This window comes from Castor canadensis, chromosome 1 (genome assembly GCF_047511655.1).
Source record: "Castor canadensis chromosome 1, mCasCan1.hap1v2, whole genome shotgun sequence".
Classification (NCBI taxonomy): Eukaryota; Metazoa; Chordata; class Mammalia; order Rodentia; family Castoridae; genus Castor; species Castor canadensis.
In genome coordinates, this window is record NC_133386.1 from 67,091,510 (window position 1) to 67,109,328 (window position 17,819).

The window sequence follows — 17,819 nt, forward strand, 5'->3', positions numbered from 1 at the left end:
GCTTCTTGGTTTTACTTTCATGCTTTGAACAGATGCTTAGGAGGGACAGGAAATGTGACTCACACTTCTCATTCTTTCCCTACCGTGGATAAACTTGGTCCAGTCAAATGGAGTGAGAGAAGCTTCTGTGGCCTTGCAACTCCACACAGAATTTGAGTTGTTTTGCTCATAACACTCCCTTCAGAAAAATCTGTTGAACTTTTTTCCTGAAATTTTCTAATAGTGAGTGTTCCTGTTTATGCCCATGACGATATATATTTTATGAAAGTAGCTGCCTTATTCAAGAACTTGATTCTCAAATTTGGTTTACTATTTTTAAAAAATGGGCTTAAAGGTTGACTATAATTAACATGTTTATCTCAAGGAAAATACATATTTAGGTGAAGTAGATTGCAACAATGCATAAAAGAACACATATCAGTTCATCTATATTTACTATTTTAGCATGGCATCTCTAATATGTCTACAACTACAATTTAATATTTACATGTTTATATCTAAAATGGTTAAGGATTAAAATGCCCCTTTCCCCAATTTTTATATGAACAAATGGTAAATGAATGTGCTACAAAAGACATTTCACAGTGTAGAATATACATTTGCTTCTTCTTTAGTTTTTGTCTGCATATGTATTACAGCCATGACTGTTTATAATGTTGACTGTAAGACAAAAGGACAACTTCATTGATTTTAGCTAAGTTTAAACCAATATATTATCTCAGTTTATGATTTCTCTCAGTAGGATAAATTCAAATTTATCCTAATTTTTAGCTATTCTTCTTAGGGTTTTTCGTAGGCCACTCTTTTACACGTTTTACAAGTAGTACACATTAACATGAATTATTAACATGATTCACTATTATTTATTTCTTATATTGAATTTCATGTTCTTTTTTGGGGGTCACTAAGGAAACCAATAAAATTTGGACATGTAGGTAATAAATGCTCAAGTATTTATTCACAAATGTATTTGAGAATCTGTAGAATGTTTTTGTTAACAATAACTTATTACAAAATTGTTTTTTTGGGCAAGAGGTCCACATTAGTCATCAAAGAGCTCTTCTATGGTATGTCAAATTTCTTTTCCTGAACACACTGAGCTTACCATGTACACAGGTTCCATTTTACTTGAAATTGTACAAACTTGTGCTTCAATTGCTCTGCATGAGCAAGTGATGAGATGAGGCTGATTAATGCAAAAGTTTTGCTTTTACAGTAAAACAGATTACTTTTAAAGTTGTACAATTGTTTTTACTAATTCTTATTAATGATCTCACTTTTTAGTGAGCAGTTCATTTTATTTCCTTATGTGAGTAAGAGAAGTGATTCTTTATGCCTATTATGTTCGTGACTACATTTTTCTGATGTCGTTTTTTTACCAGAGAATGAAATTCAATCCTGCAGCAACCTAGCTGAAGTTAATTATTGATTTCAAAGAACAGTGAATCAGAATACGCAACAGAACTTAATCTTAAAACAGACTCAAAGTCCTTCATGTTTTAGCCAACTATACCTGTCTTCACGCAAATCTCTTTTTGAAAGAAAGAGATTTGTTTACCTTGTTAGAATGTAATTATGTATTTAGTTTATTTTCATTGTTCAAACATAATTATGATGGGACAAGTCAAATAACCTTTGACTGTGTATGCATTAGTACATAATATTTTAATTGATGTGCTCAAACTTCTTTAATCTGCTTTATTGTATAAAGGGAGGAAGAATCAATTTTGTGATATATATTGGCCAAGATTGAATCATCAATTTTCAGAACACTATGGTCAAGAAAGTATGAACTTGATATGGGTTATTAGTCAAGAAAGAGTGGAATAATCTCATGAGAAGTGGAAGTTAAAAGTTATAAAATCCTAATTCTTTAAGGTTAAAAGGACCTTCTCCACCTTGTGTAAATGATCTATTTATAGTTATATAAAACTATGTCATCTTTAAAATTATACGATTTGCATTCATAGAACTACTAACAGTTGATATGTAAACTTGAACCATAGAAGAAGGTAAAAAGAAGAATAAGATGTGATTACTGTATACTAATAATTCACAAAGCAATGGGAGAGATATTTATGTACACAGGAATAGCCAAGGAACTGAATGGAAACCTAGGTGGGAATATGTGGTGCTCAGGACCAGATTTTCCAAAAGACAGTTCCTCGATTGTATTTTGCAACATATTGTATCTAGTGCATTGTTTAATACTGTCCCAGGATAGTTATACTGCCCTCTTGTCTGTATTAAACAATGTTTATGATAACCCTATTAGTAATGTTTATCCTGGTCCATTCTGTTATTTCTTAGTAATGGTTTTGCAGTATTTTTAATGTATTTAAAGTGAAGTAATTAATAATTCATAAATAAAAGCTTCTTGCTTTTTATGATTTCCAATAATCTGCAATAAATATAAATGATGGAAGGATGCATTTCCAGCCACATTTTAATAGCTCTTTTCTTTTTCTGAAATCTATCTTTATTAACTTCTAGCAAAGTATAATTCTACAAAGGTATTTTTGGTGTACTTTTTTCTGTTTAGTTATACCATGTCAGGCAATGTAGAATGGAGAACATACTGATCACAGAACACATTTGCAGGTCCTCAAAACACACATGGTTTTGGAATAGAACAAGGCCTGCATTTTAGCTTTAAATGAAATTGATTATTTCTCATGATACTTCTTATGCAGTAGTTAAATTAACGTTGCATGCTTGTGTGTAGTATCTGGATATTTCTCAATAACCTACATATATTTGCACAGTCAAGAACAGTTATGACTTCAGGTATAACAAGTATATAGATTCCTCCTCTACCAATAACTGTTATATAAACAACAGAACCCAATGGTTGCAGAATGCTGCAGAATTGTAACTAGAATGTTGAAAGGTAAAGCAGTCAATTGATTTGTTAATTTGCTCATTCTTTAATTAAAAGCATATATTGACTTCCTAGTAGTGCTATTATACAAGAGTACTGAGGGAATAAAAATAGAACTTGGTCTTAATAAATTTCTTTGAAAGAAGAGTTAGAGATGCTAACTAGTGAAACCAATTAGACCAATTTCTCTGTAGGAAGAGAATATGGTCCTTTGTAATCTAACTACACATCTAAACAAAGAATGGTATTTGGGATGGTGTTTAAAGACTATTGCAGGCCTTGCTTCTCTCCTCGAGATATTCATAGGGATAAAATTTATTTGAAACTAGTTAGGGTTCAGTGAATAACAAGACAAAAAGAAAAATGAGAAAAATACAAGTTGAAAAATTCTAGTTCTAACAATAAACTATACTTTTATACATTTGTACTGAATTTGATATCACCATCCACCCCTTAGTCACAATTTCTCACACTTAAGTATGTATACAGAAGCATATTTTGAGGTGGGCACTATTTAAAATTCTGTTCCTTAATGGCCAAACAGAATACACTTAAAGTGATGATTCATTGAACAATTATGATATTTATACTAACTTCAAAAAGCTTATAAGTTGCATTCTCTAGAGTCTCCTATCATTTTTAAATAGTAGAAAATTATTATATTATATATGTATATAATATGTAATGCAATATTATTAATGTATTTTATGGTGTTGAATACCAAACTCATGATCTCACACATGATGCTCAAGTGCTCTACCACTGAGCTACATTCCCAAATCATCCAAACTTAGCTGTCATTTTGGCATGACTTTAGATTTTCAATGATAAAAGAGAAACAAGGATATTTCTTCTCTAATTTTTACTTGATTATAACAAATCATGAAATGTGTCAACTACTAAAGTGTCCTATTAAGGCACATATAGTGTTTTAATAAGTGGTGAAGAAAAAAATATGGTTTTTAGTTTCGTTTTTAAAAAAGCAAGAAAGCAGAAGTCTTAATAAAAGAGCAAGTAAAAAAAGCTGAGTTTATCACAGAGATAATTTTCTAACCAATTTGGCCTCTCCCCATGATAGTCACAATTGTATCATTAAAGACTATTCAAGATATGGGTCTGGAGTAAAGAAAAACTATGGGGGGCAGGTGTGTGTAGTAAGGGTAGGTAATAGTGAGGACTGTCTCTCCTGTATGGAGTATTCCCTTTTTGTGTGCATTGTCATCTTTCCAGGACTTTTTTTTGTGTGTGTGTCATTATTTGTCAGATCTCAATGAAACAGAAAACATCCTGGTAAGATAGCCACTTACTTCAATAGATTATTTTGTAGCAAATGGCTTATGACTACTCAAGTTAGAGCTTCCAGCAGTAGAGCTTCAAATGGATGCAGACACCTGAATGTTATCAAGGCACAGAGAGAGGCTATAAATGGCTCTTTTGTCTAGCTTTTTCTGTGTATTTCTCTTTGCATTGGATGTAACTTTAAATTGCCTTTTCCATAATGTTAAAATCAGTTGATCTACAAAATTCGTACATTAAAATTTCAGTAAGATCAATTGTGGGAAGCAATGGGGTCTACTTTAATTTATGAAATGTAGCATTAATGCAGTCCTTTGTAATGTGAAAAGCCAAAGGAAAAGAAAATCAACATGAGTTCTTTCATTTTGTATGCAGCCTGTCAACTTAGATAAAATGCATGAATATCTGTTTTTGTTAAAAGAGAAGACTGCTTAGAGAGTGAATTTGAATCTATTTAAGAAATTAAGACAAAATGTTGAACAGGTGTGATGTAGAAATCATTCTTAGTATGAGTCTTGGTTCCTTTACTTCTATTTTCTGTATTACATACTATTTTGTTGCTGAATCCATACCACAAATGAAAGTTAAAATCGCTTTCCCATAGTTCAAAATGATGAAAATCTGCAGTATGTCAAATGCTAGGTGCAGAAAAAATGGCAAGTCTTAAAGTGATGAATGATAATTTTTTTACATTTGGCACACATTTATATACTAACAGTGCTCCCAGTTACTTTTCTCCTGATTTTAACTAAACGTTATTAACCCCTAGAATCTCAAAGTTAGCAATACTTGGCTATTACCTAATAGTTGTCATTTATATCCCTAATATATATGTTAACAGCAAGGTATAATATTTATAAGGTAGGGTGTGCCAGTATTTCTTAAACTAACATTTTAAGACAGAAAATTATATAGCTGTATTTAAGTAGAAAAATTGCAAGTTGTCTATTACATCCTTAGGATGATTGTTCATGCTTGTTTCTTCTTGAAATGGGTAGAGTCTGTTCTATTATTTCAAAGCAGTTTCAGAAGGAAATTATCACAGTAAATTAATAATAGCTCAATCAAGAGGTATTAGTGAGGCTCCTTGTACACTGTATCCACATCAAAGATAAAAACAAAAATTTCCAGTTCCTAAGACTCTACAAACCTCTCCAATAATCAAGATATTTTCTATATATTGGTGTTAAGAATTTTATTATATTGTTGCCACCAACTTTTTGTCATTTGATTTATGATTTTGTTAATTTTATTAAAATACAATAGTACGCTTTTCAAAATAAGTTTTTGGGTACTATATCACATGTTGTCTAGGTGCTATAAAACAGCTGTGACACTAAAGTTCGAAGTAAGCATCATTTTAGCAATGGGTGAAGTGTGTCTTATGTATACAGTCCCTAGAGCTCTTTCTTATCCTTTATGATGTAGTGCTAAAGAAGTATAATTCAGGTCATTACCTCTAGTGCTTTCCAGGGTAGAGAAGTACATTACATTAAATTAGAAGTGGACAGATGAGAGCTTTTTCCACACAGTACAGCAAGGCAGTGAATTTGCGATATCACTGGTAAGTTCTGAACCCTCTTATGGGTCATTGCAGATTGTTTGCAAATGACCACATTCTGACTCCCAGGGAAACATTTGAAATATTGTCATTCTTTTTCGGTGAGAGCACTGAAACCCTATTTCAGCAATAATATCTTTGAAGAAAATACAATGTTTCTTGGGCATACATGAAGCAAATTTTTCACTTATTGTCAGTGGAAAACCTATTGACTTTAACACAGTTACTATGAGTTTTTATCCTATCAGGTTATGCATGAGCTCCATTTTTTGTCTTGCAAATGAAAACATGAGAGTTATAGTTATGATCAATAATATTTTCATTCTCATGATGATAGAAAAGTTTGGATGAAGGAAATTCAGATTCTAGCTATAAAGGAGTGATAGTTTCAGAACATACCATCCTACCATAAACTGTTAGAAATCTTAGAAAAAAACCTATAAAATGACTCTTTTCAATCAGTAAAGAAGCATAAACTGTGATCCTTGAGTAAAGGGAAGCAAATGAGATATATTATAATTTACTGCAATTTTCCAACTGGGAAATTTTCAGATTAAAGCATAGGATGGGAAAAGCTTGTGATACAGTTAAAAAGCCTTATATATACATGTAGATTTTCCTTTAGTCCTTGGCAATAATAAGTCATAACAATCTGTGCATACATACATTAATAATTGACAAAACTCTTGACTGAACAAAATTGGACCTATCAAAATTTCTGATATTCATGAACATCTGAACACACCATTTTAAATTTGCTATTTGGAGAAATACTAATTCAAAAGTACTCAGTACAGAATTTAGAAGGGTTGTGCCTCAGTAGTGAGGCTAAACTTGTTTAATAATATAAGGGATTACATACCACTTTCATAAAAAATTAAAAACATCTTTCAATAAACATCCTTATATCCTATACTTTCACACCTTATGTTTTATGATATTACTGAGGCTCTATCATTCTCATCACCATTCCCTCTTTCCCTGAGTTCCATAGCATAGTTTCACTGTTGCAACCATGTTCTACATCTAAGTTTGTGTATGATCATGCTTTTTCCTGTGTGTATGCTTATCTTTTGGATCTATCTTCCACATATAAGAGGAAACATGTGGCCTTTGTGTTTCTGGTCCTGACCTACTCCACTTAACCTGATGTCCTCCAATTGCATCCATTTATCTTCAGACCATATGTCATTATTCCTTATGGCTGACTAATACTCCATTATTTATATATACCACAATTTCTTGATCCATTCATCTGTTTTAGGGCACCTAGGTTGTTTCCAAAGCTTGGCTACTATGAATAGTGCTGCAATTAACATCAGTGTACAAGTGTCTGTACTGTAAAACATAGATGTGAAAGTAGAGGATATAAGGATGTGTATTAAAAGCTGTTAAAAAATGGAGAGTGGGAAGTAAAGTGGTAAGGTAGAGTAATGGAAGAGGTTGGATGTACCAAAGTAAAGTATACTCTCAGTGGGCATACATTGAGACACCTGTTTGAATATCAATTTAAATATTAATAATGAAAAACAGGAGTGTAAAATAGGTACAGTGTGTGTGTGACACTAGTGGGGAGGAGGGTGAATGAAGGAGATTAAGGTGATGGTATATGGTTGATGGAAATACCTATATGAAACAAAACTAAGAGGCCTCTTGGCATTGTTTTAAGTGGAGTGAGGGAGGGAGTTGATGGGAGCGATGATGCGGGCAATGTAACTAATGTACAATATAAGTCTAATTGGAATTGTCACTTTGAATTTACCTCTGTATAATGAACATATCCTAATAAAAAAGAAGGAAAAAATAAAAACAAATAAAAATGACTACAGAAAAAGTGCCCTTATAATTATCAGAGCATTTTGTAAGTAAATCTCTTAAGTACTTGGCTGTCAAAAACTAGCCTTTTCAAAATAATACAATCATTCAACATTCAACAATGTAATCCCACTGTGGTCTGCATCCAAGTAAAAATGACTAGACATGAGAATATGAATATATAAGGAAGATCAAGAAAAAATTTAGTCAATTTATGTCCACAAATAATAAAAGTTTAAAAAACTAATGCTAAAATAGCTCACTTAAAGTTTATTGTGCTGAATTATTTCTTTTAAAACAAACATGATGAGAATAAAAATAAAAAATATGTATAGAAGAAATATCAAAAGATAATAGGTTGTACACAATGAAAAAGTACTAGATAGGATTTATTATAAATTAGGTACTTCAGAACAGTAATAATGAACTTGAAGATATGACAATATAATCTATCCAAAAATAAGACAGGCGTAAAGTTGTCAAAAATAACAGATTTTCAAGGGCTTGTGTTAATATACCAAAATGTTTTCCATACATGTAATTGAGATGCTAGAGAAAAAGCAATGTCAGTAAAAAATATTTTTAAAAATTGTGACATGAAAATGCCCAAATATGCTATAAACCCACACATTCAAGAAATCCAATAGGTTATTTTTATTGGTGTTTATTAATGGTACAAAAAGAAGGGTTTAATGATGACATTTCCATAATTTCTGTACATGCAAACAATGATCATATTCCCCCCTCAGTGCTCCTCTTTACCCTCATTCCTCTACCTTTTTTCCTTTCCCACCTCCTTAGTAGTTTCCCTTCTGCTTTCATGACCTTATATTTGTTTCTTTGTTTTTTCCTTACCCTAACTTCCACAAATGAGTTAAAACAGTCTATACTTGTCTTTGTGGGAATGACTTGTTTCACTTAACTAATTTTTTTCCTGCAAAATTTCATATATTTTTCTTTTTTGACAGCTACTTGAACCCAGAGCTTTCCATTTGATAGGCAGGCATGCTACCCTTTAAGCCACACCCTAAACCTTTTTAATTTAGTAAGTTTTTCTAGAGGGTGTCATTTTATGCCTAGGCTAGCTGAACCATTATTCTCCTACCTGTCTAGTTGGGATGACAGGTGTGGCACCACACAGAGCTTTTATTGGTTGAGATGGTTTTTGAAAGTTTTTTTGCCTAATCTGGCTTTAAAACTAACCCTCCCTGATCTCCACCTACCATGTAGCTAAGATTACAGGCATAAGGACTATGAAAAGCTCTATTTTTAATTTTTTGAGAAACTTACATACTGATTCCCATGGTGGCTACACTAACTAATATTCCCACCAGCAGTGAATGAACTCCTCTTTCTCTGCAGCATTGGCAATATTTGTTTGTTTTCTCTATGATAGCCATTCTGATTAGGGTGAGATGGAATCTTGATGTAGCTTTGGTTTTCATTTCTCTGATGGTTAAAGATGATGAGATTTTCATATGTTGGCCATAAGTACTTCATTTAATGAATGTTTAGTTCATTGGCCATTTATTGATTGGGGTATTTGTCATTTTGGTGTTTAATTTTTTTCAATTCTTTATGTACTTTAGATATTCATCCTCTGCAAGCTGAATATCTTATAGGAATTAGCAGAAAGCAAATCATGCTACTACACATTATAATCAAAGTATTGGCATATTGTGGTATAAAGAAAATCAGCTCAAAAGAAAAGAATGCATTACTTACAGAAGGACATAGAAATCAAATATTCAGAAAGCCACAAGGTACAATGGCATTATGAAATCACCAATTACAAATACCTCTCAAATTTAATGTCTATATTTAAAAATTTATCTTAATTTAGAAATTAAGATAAACATTTGCATAAGAATGTTGAAGTTAATAGGTCACCTTCAGGTTTACACTACATATATACCCATATATGTTAAAGATAATTATTAGGACAAACAGTGATATTACTTAGAAACTTTTTTAGAGACAATATCTCACCATGTAACCCAGAATCACCACAACCTTGTCATGTAATCCCGGATGGCTCCAAACTCTCCATCCTCTGGACTTAGCCTCCCAAATGCTGGGATTATAGAGATGTACCACCTTACTCAACTAAAACATTTTTTTAATAAAGACAGAGCATCAGACTAATAAATACATAGAGAAAGAATTAATATTCTTATTATTTAAAAATGTATTTTAAAACTATTATAAGTTTACCAAATATATGTAAGTAAAACTTGCAAGTACATAGTATTAAAATTAGAAAAGGAAAGAGGATATGAAACTATACTGCTATAAAACTTAAAAGGAATAAATAATACTCATATTATTGTTATATGTAAATATGATAAAGTGTATTTGTGTATTTATCAAGAGTATAATGCAATTTGGTAGCAGACTATGATAAATTGAAATTGTGTAATTGACACCTTAGGAGTATTATTAGAAAAAAATATAAAAAACTAATATTCAATATAAAAGATCCTGTTTTTATTTCAGTGATGATAGTAAATAGGGACAAAAAATATACAACAAATGTTCAAGAAGATAAATAATCATATAGAAACATGATAGATTATTGTATATAATGAATTGATAGTGACAATAAATATAAATGGTTTAAATAGTCTGAGAAAAAGGCATAGATTGAAAAATTGGATAAAATTGTAGCAGGCAATATATGATGTAAACACATCTTGAATTAAAATATAAATACACAGATAAAATGTGAAATGACTCAAAGTACATAGCATGCAAGGACATTTTTTGGTAACAGGGTCTCACTCATAGCAAAATCTGGCCTAAACTTCCTGAGCCTTCTTCTGCCTCTACCACCCAGATGCTAGATTAAAAGTGTATACCACCATGTGCAGCTAGAAGATATTTTTAAAAGGCTAACCTGACTGTATTAATATGTGATCAATTATATTACAACAGAAAAGATGGCAGAAATAAACAGGGAAAACTCATAGTGATAAAAAGATCAAATAAATAATACAAATGATACAAATGCTTAATTAGTATTCTTTTAATATGAGAGTTGAAAGTGCATAAGTAAAATTTATGGAGGTTTCCAAAATTACAGTTAGATATTTCAGCATTATTCTCTCTGCAATTAATAGAGGAAGAAAGCAAATTTAATAGAGAAATGAATAAAGTATAATTATTTGTGAAATGCCATGATATAATCCCTTTGAACAATATATATGCAGTAAAAACAGGAAGGACAAGAAAGTACAAAGGGTCTTGCTTAGGGGTGGGTATTAGTGGGAGTCAGAAGAGGGTGATGAAGTGGCAAAGGAGGGTGAATAATGTTGATGTGCTTTATATACTTATATGAAAATAGAACAATGAAGTCTGTTGCAATTGTTTTAAGAAGGGGAAGGGAGGATGAGAAAGAATGATGGAGGAGGTAAATCTAACCAAGGTACATTTTAAGCATAGAGAAAATGCACAATGAAACCCCCATGTACAACCAACATTAATATGTCAAAAAAGATATACAGAAGATGCAAAACCATCACCAAAATTTTTCTAATTGTCATTTATGCACTACGTTAACCCCAAACCTCTACAACTTAAATTTCATAAGCACATTCACCAAGATCAACAATATGATGGACTTATGGGGCATTTGCTCTTTCCACATACCTTAACATGGTTATGCCATATTTGATATGACCCTTTTTACCAATATGCATACTTGAATTATGGGATAGCTTATGTTATAATTTATCACCACATTACTCAATGCCCTTATTCTGGAATTATTTTTACCCAGTACTTCATAACAAGCTTTCAATAAAAAGTTATTAGACATTCACAAAAAGAAAAGAAAAGCAAAAAAAAATAATAATAAGGGTTAGACAAATATCAAAATCAATCAATTGCAACATATAGCGAGACACTTTTTTGAAATGGTCATACCAGACTTTACAACAACTCTGATGAGTGCTTATGGCTTTAAGGAAAAAAAATTATTTAATATGCAAAAACAGATGGCTGCTACAAGCAAAGAAATGGGGATTCAAAGAACAAAGCACAAATGATGGGCATGAAGACACTGTAGAATAAATGCAGAATATATTTGATGGGCTACTTAGAGGACTGGACACAACTAAGAAAAGACTCTGACTCCTAGTTTGAAGATATACCATAGAAATATCCATAACTAGAAAGCAAAGAGAAAAAGACTAGAATTGGAAAGGAAACAAAAGTCATATTTGAAACAATTACTGAGAACTTAGCAAAATTATTATGAAACACCAAACCACATAATCAAGAAGTTTAGAGAATACTATGAGGTATAAATGTAAAGAATTTTACATGTATCCATGAGTATTGGAGATCTTTCCATCTTTTTTAGTCTTCCTTGATCCTTTCTTCAGGGGTTTGTATTTCTCATTGTAGAGGTCATTCACATCCTTTGTTAAGTTTACTCCTAGGTATTTGATTTTTTTTTTGAGGCTATTGTAAATGGAATTGTTTCCCTATATTCCTTCTTAGTTTGTTCATTGTTAGTGTATAGAAAAGCTAATACTTTTTTTAAGTTGATTTTGTGTCCTGCCACCTTGCTATAGCTGTTTATGGTGTCTAAGAGTTTTTGGGTAGAGTGTTTTGGGTCTTTAAGATATAGAATCATATTGTCTGCAAATAGGGATATTTTGACAGTTCCTTTAACTATTTGTATTCCTTTTATTTCTTCTTCTTGCCTAATTGCTCTGGCTAGAAATTCCAGTACTATGTTGAATAGGAGTGGGGATAGTGGTCACCCTTGTCTCATTCCTGATTTTAGAGGAAATGGTTTCAGTTTTCACCATTAAGTATGATGTTGGCTGTAGGATTTTTACATATAGTCTTTACAATGTTGAGGCAACATTGAGAACAGAAAAAAAAATTCTACACCTAAGTATATCACATTTTAAAATTGTGTAAAATTTAGTATAAAATAAAATCCTGAAAGAAGTCAGGGGTAGGAGCCTTACTTAACATAAAAGAAAGGAGAAAAGAGAAAAATTAGACCTAAAGTTTCCTCAGAAACCATGCAAACAAAACTCTAAAGTGAAATATTAAAATAATTGAGAGAAAACCCCCACAAATTAAGAGTTTTGTATTCTCCAAAAATCTTCTTCAGAAATGAAGGAAAATTGGGCTTTCCCAGACAAAGAATAATTGATGGCATCTATTGCTAATAGCCTTGCTAAGAAAAAAGTCAATGGAATTCTTTATGAAGAAGGAAAGTAAACTTTGATGCACATAAAGAAAATCACAACATTGGAGATATGATAAGTGAGGAAAAATAAAAACATTTTTCTCATTCATAGTTGATGTAACAATGGTTTATTCAAAATTATAATAATGAGGTACTTGGTTATGCATGTTTATGCATGCATACATGCACACACATATCAGTATGCTTTCATTTTTATGAAAAGAATAACACAATGACAAAGGATGGAAAGGAGAAATTATGATTTTTTTGTTTTCAAAAGGACTCATACTACATGTGAAATGATAGAATATTGTTTGAAAGTAGACTTATGTTAATTATAAAGACATTTTATAAAATACTTTAGATATTATTGCAAATTAAAAACAGCCATAACTTATATACTAAGAAAGGAATAAAGTGAATTGTTATAAAATGCTCAAATTAAAAAGAAAGAGAAAGAAAAGAATGGCATACAAGTGAACATAACAACAAAAGATAGAAAAGTGTAACATCTGATATATTAATCTAGCTTATTAATAATCACTTATAATGCCAATGGTCTAAAATTCAGACAGAGATTGCAGAAGCAGATCAAAACCAGTACCCAACTGTATGATTTTTAGAATAAAATCACTTTAAATATAAAGACACAATAGATTAAAATGAAGGATAGAGAAAAGTATACCATAACATAATTAGTCAAAATAAAGCTTCAGTAACTGTATTAATTTAGAAATAACCCACTTCTGAGGAAGAAAATTTATCAAGACTAAAGAAAGACAATAGATGATCATAAAGGATTCCATTATCCAGAAACACAGAATCTTTTATGTATATGCATCTGGTAATAAAGAATCAAATTAAACATGGCAAACATAGACAGATTTTCAGGAAAAGGAAAGATGAATGCACATTTGTAACTGGAATCTTCGACACATTTCTATTAGACATAAAACTGGAAGGTAAAGGAAGAAAACCAGTAAGGACATAACTGAACATGGCAACATAGGTAATCAATTATATGTAATTATAATCTAAAGTTTTCTCCATCTAATGGTAGCAGATTATATATTCTTTTAAAATTCACATTGAACATTCATCAAGATAGACTTCATTCCAGGCAATAATCGTAATTCAATGAATTTAAAATTATAAATATCTTGTAATGATTGTTCTCAGATCACAATGGAACTAATATGAAAATCAGTAACAGTAGGTTAGCAGGAAAATAATAAAACATGAATATTAAATAACATGCTTGTAAATAACTTGTCAAAGAATAAATTACAAAAGAAATTGAAGAAAAAACTTCAACTGAATGAAAATTAAAACACAATTTATCAAACCTTGTTGAGTGTGGTGAACCATGCACTTAGAAGGGAAATTATAGCATTGAAAACAAGAATTAGGAAAAACAATGAGAGCTCCAACTCAACTAGAAACATGAACAAGAGAAAAAATAAATCCACGTAAAAGAAAAATGATAAAAATTGTAGCAAATACCAGTAAATATACCTAGAAACAGAAAATATAGATTAAATAAGCCAAAAGGCAATTTTTTGAAAAAATTCTAAATAATTGGTAAGTTTCTAGTGAGACTTAAAAGGGGAAGACACAACTACAGATACATATTCATTAAAAAGACAATAAAGAAATGCTGTGAATACAGATATCACAAACTTGATAGCCTAGATAAAATGTAACAATTCTTAGAAATACACACTCTGTAAAATATTACACAATGAGAAATTGGAATTCGCAGAGACATATTTCTATTAAAGGTGTTAAATAAGTCATTAAGACTCAAAAGAGAAAGCATTGAGAAGGATGGATTCAATGCTGACTTCTATGAATATTTAGAAAAAGAATTACTGTATTTTTCTAAAATTACTTTTAGTAGATAGAAGCCAGATATACTTCATAACTTACTTTATGAAACTATCATTGCACTAATACCAAAATCAAACATAGATATTACAAGAAAACCAAATGAACAGCAAATTGACTGAAAAAATTATAAAAATAATTATACACCATTAAAAATGTAGAATTTATTCTACTTAAGTAAAATGGTTCAAATTTAAAAAGGCACTTAATGCAATCAAACATATGAATAACCTAAAGAAGGAAAATCACATGGTCACATAAATGCATAAAAATACGTGACTAAATAAAACTTCAATTCACAATGACAACTGTCAGCAAGCCAGAAAAAAGAGCACCTAAAGCTAACATAATACCGAATAGTGAGAAACTGCAAGCTTTCCTAAAGGATCAGAAACTAGGCAAGGATGTGCCCTCATATCACTTTGTTTAAACCTCATACAAGAATTCCTGACTAAGGCAATATACCATGAAAAGGGAATAAGAGATATTTAGCTTGTGAAAGGAAAAATTAAACTGTCTTTTACACAGATGACATAATAACTTATGGAGAAATTTCTAAATAATTGACAAAAGATATTCCTAGAACTAATAAGAAATAATAACAAAGGTGTAGAATACAAGGTTAATACACAAATTCAAATACTTTCATTTATATAAATAATGAGCTCATGGAATTTGAAATTACAACTTGGCAACTTTTGCATTAACAACACAAAGATGAAATATTTAAATACAAATCAAACAAAAATGTAAAACTTCTGTGAAGCATACTATAAAACTGATTAAAAATCAAAAAAACTGAATAAACAGAGATAACCTATTTCCATGGAGAATTCTCAACATTGCCAAGATCTCAGATTTTTTATGATTTTATATATACATCAAAATTTTTAAAAAAGCAGTAAGTAATTGGAAGATATCATCCAACAGATTTTAAAGTTTATCTGGACAGTCAAGAGACTGAATGTCTAAATCAACATCGAAGGAATAGAAAAAAGTCAGAGGATCACACATTTGACTTAAAGATTTAACATATTCTACAATAATCAAAATAATGATTTATTAGTGAAAGAATAGATAAGGAGATCAATGAAACTGAATAGTGAGACCACAACATGATCTAAATGAATACAGTCAATTGATCTTTGACAAAGGAGGAATGACATCATATAGGAACAAAAATGGTCCTTTCCACAAAGGGTGTTGTTTAACTGGATATTAAATGCAAAAAAGTAGTAATCAATGTATAGTCTTTAAACTCTTCAGAAAAGAATAGCTCAATGTGAATCTTAGACCTAAGTATAAAATGCAAATAACAAAATAAGGAGACAAAAAGAGAAGACATTTTTTATGTTCTTCATTTGGCATGATGATGGTTTTTAGGTACAACATCAAAGCATAATACATGAAACAAAGAATTGAGAAGCTGGGCTTCATTGAAATTAAACTTATGCTCTTCAAAAATCACTGTCAAACATGTATGTAAATGAAAAAATGATAACTGTTGAAACTATTCCAGGAATTGGGGAAAATAAAGGAGAGAAGTGGAGAGGGTGAATTCAAATATGATATATTTGATGCATTTTAACAACTTTTGTAAATGTCACAATGTACCCCCAGCAAGCATAACAATGAAAACAAGAAAAAAATCATTAGGTTTTCTATTCAAGAGTAACCACATGAGAAAAATAAAATGATGTTCCATATCTTATTTTACTTCACAAATGACAAAACAGTGAGACACCACAACGTGCCTATTAAAATGCCCCAAATCCAGAACACTGACTGAACCAAATGCTGTTCAACCAAATGTGGAGCAACAATTACTATCACTAAGGAACAAAAGTGATATGGTCATTTTGGAAATTATGTGCCTTATTAAAAAAGAAAAACTAAACATACTCTAACCTAGTGATCTATTTTTCCATTTACTTTAATCTTATTTTTGATTTTCAAAAACCATAGAGATACAATGCTGATAGAGATACAATTCATTTATATATTGATTTGCAAACTATGCTGAAGATATTAGTTCTGATAAGTTTCTAGTGAATTCCCTAGTACTTTCTATGACCAAGATTGTATGATCTGCAGATAAAGATATATAAATACTGTTTCTTTTAATTACCTAACTATCCAATGGGAAACATCCATAAAATATTGAAAAGAACAGTAGTGAGAAGAGATATTTTGTTCTGCTCTTGATCTGAGGAGAAAAACACTGACTCTTTACCATTGAGTGAGATGGTGACAGTCATTTTTTTTTACTTCATGCCTTTTACCAGGTTGAAAGTTTCATCTATTTCTTATACATGGAGTGTTTTTTATTATGAAATGACACTGGATTTTTTTCTGAAACTACTGTAGGTCTGATGTGCTTTTTGTTCTTTCTGTTATTATTTATTTCATTATTTTTCAAATGTTAAAGCAGCTTTATATTCTTGGGAGAAATCTCACCTGGTCTTGATGTATAATTCTTCTTATATACTGTTGGAGTTTGTTTACTATATTTTGTTGGTAATTTTTACATCTACCTTTATAAAAATAGTGATGTATATTTTTCTCTTCAGATGATGATTTTAGTTTTGGTATCAGGTAAACTGGGAAGTTAGTTTTAAAAAACCATTACCAAGACAATGAGACTACAACAAAAATGTTTGTAAGAGATATTTAAATAAAAATTTTCCAAAATATATAAGAACTCCTAAAATCCAATAAAAAGTGAATGAATAAACCAAACAATAAATAGAAAAATATATAAACAAACACTTCATTAAAGATATCCATGTTAGAAAACAGTCATATGGGATGAATGAAATGATGTTCTATATCACATTTCACTTGGAAAATGACAATTAAAACAGTGAGACACAACAATGTACCTACTGAAATGCCTCAAATCCAGAACAGTGACTAAACCGAATGATGTCCGTCATGGAGCCACAGTAACCATCACTAAGGAACACAAAGTGATATGGTCACTTTGGAAATAATTTACCATATTTTTAAAAAACTAAACATATTCTAACCTAGTGATCTAGAAATTATGCCATTTGGTATTTACCCAATTGAGTTAAAAACTTAAGTTCACATAAAATCCTGCACAGAAAGGACTAGAACAGCTTTATTCATAAATGTTCAAACCTGGAGTTACTTCAGCAGATCTGGAG